This window comes from Schistocerca piceifrons, chromosome 2, assembly GCF_021461385.2.
Source record: "Schistocerca piceifrons isolate TAMUIC-IGC-003096 chromosome 2, iqSchPice1.1, whole genome shotgun sequence".
Lineage (NCBI taxonomy): Eukaryota > Metazoa > Arthropoda > Insecta > Orthoptera > Acrididae > Schistocerca > Schistocerca piceifrons.
The window spans coordinates 662,525,553-662,527,371 of record NC_060139.1 but is presented as its reverse complement, the minus strand read 5'-3'; the positions used below and the strand labels follow the sequence as shown (position 1 = coordinate 662,527,371).

Below are 1,819 nucleotides of genomic sequence, written 5' to 3'. Positions count from 1 at the left end.
CACTGCAATGGCGTACAAAATCATTGACAGAGGACATCCTTGGCGGACGGATTGCTCAATGGAAACTTCTTTTGTAAAATGGCCAACTAAGCTACCGAAGCACGACTCACGCCCGGTACTCACAGCTTTACTTCTGCCAGTACCTCGTCTCCTACCTTCCAAACTTCACAGAAGCTCTTCTGCGGACCTTGCAGAACTAGCACTCCTGAAAGAAAGGATATTGCGGAGACATGGCTTAGCCACAGCCTGGGGGATGTTTCCAGAATGAGATTTTCACTCTGCAGCGGAGTGTGCGCTGATATGAAACTTCCTGGCAGATTAAAACATTGTGCCCGACCGAGACTCGAACTCGGGACTCTTGCCTTTCACGGGCAAGTGCTCTACCAACTGAGCTACCGAAGCACGACTCACGCCCGCTACTCACAGCTTTACTTCTGCCAGTACCTCGTCTCCTACTTTTCAAACTTTACAGAAGCTCTCCTGCGAACCTTGCAGAACTAGCACTCCTGAAAGAAAGGATATTGCGGAGACATGGCTTAGCCACAGCCTGGGGGATGTTTCCAGAATGAGATTTTCACTCTGCAGCGGAGTGTGCGCTGATATGAAACTTCCTGGCAGATTAAAACTGTGTGCCCGACCGAGACTCGAACTCGGGACCCTTGCCTTTCACGGGCAAGTGCTCTACCAACTGAGCTACCGAAGCACGACTCACGCCCGGTACTCACAGCTTTACTTCTGCCAGTACCTCGTCTCCTACCTTCCAAAACTTTACAGAAGCTCTCCTGCGGACCTTGCAGAACTAGCACTCCTGAAAGAAAGGATACTGCGGAGACATGGCTTAGCCACAGCCTGGGGGATGTTTCCAGAATGAGATTTTCACTCTGCAGCGGAGTGTGCGCTGATATGAAACTTGATATTGTCATGCAAAACATGAGACAAAATAGTCCTATGAACAATTCCGATGTCCGGCACCTCGTTACTGGCATATTTCAATCTCTCTCTCCCTAAATTATGGCGGCTTTAAAAGTATTGCAGTGGAATGCGAGATCGGCTAATTCTAATAGAGAAAGCTTGCAACGAGAACTGTTCGTAAGTCAGCCTGATATCGTTCTGTTTGTGAAACTTGGTTTAAATTCGAAACGAACTGTTCGCTTTCAAAATTATTCTACAGTAAGGGAAGACCGTTTCGATGGGTGGGGCGGCGTAGCTATACTGGTAAAAACTTCGCTGCCGCATCGTCCACACCCGTTACACGTACCTGTCACCAACCTTGAATTAGTTGCTGTGGAGATACGAACTGCCCACAAAACCTTTACAGTTGTTGTATAACGCTCCCCACCACAGTATCGTGGAAGATGACTGGAGACAATTAATAAGTCAGCTTCGTCCTCGCTTTATCGTAGCTGGAGACGTGAATGCCCACCATGTAGCGTGGGGAGGAGACGTGACAGACAGGAACGGCAGTACCTTGATAAGCGTTATCGAAGATAATAACCTAGTGATACTCTACGATGGCTCTCCTACTATGATAACTTCACCTCTCCGTAGACCCTCCGCAGTTGATGTAACTCTTTGCACCCCCTGCTTTACTGAAATATCTAATTGGTGCGTTAAAAAGGATTCAATGGGATCCGATCATCTCCCAATAGAGTTTCACATTAACATCAACGTCGATACTACGCACATCTGTTACTCTAATAGTACGTAGAAAATCAAGGAAGCCAATTGGGCCTCTTATAAGGAAACGGTTCGGCGGGCACTCGCAAATAGGAGACGTGACTTACGGGACGAAGATGCATACCCAGTTTTACTCAATGCT

General features: G+C 47.7%; 1 non-coding gene across 1 annotated transcript; it reads right to left on the bottom strand.

Annotated features, from left to right (window-relative positions):
* Positions 1 to 328: 328 nt before the first annotated feature.
* On the bottom strand, positions 329 to 403 carry Trnas-uga. The gene has a single exon. It is a non-coding gene; the product is annotated as a tRNA-Ser (tRNA).
* Positions 404 to 1,819: the final 1,416 nt, after the last annotated feature.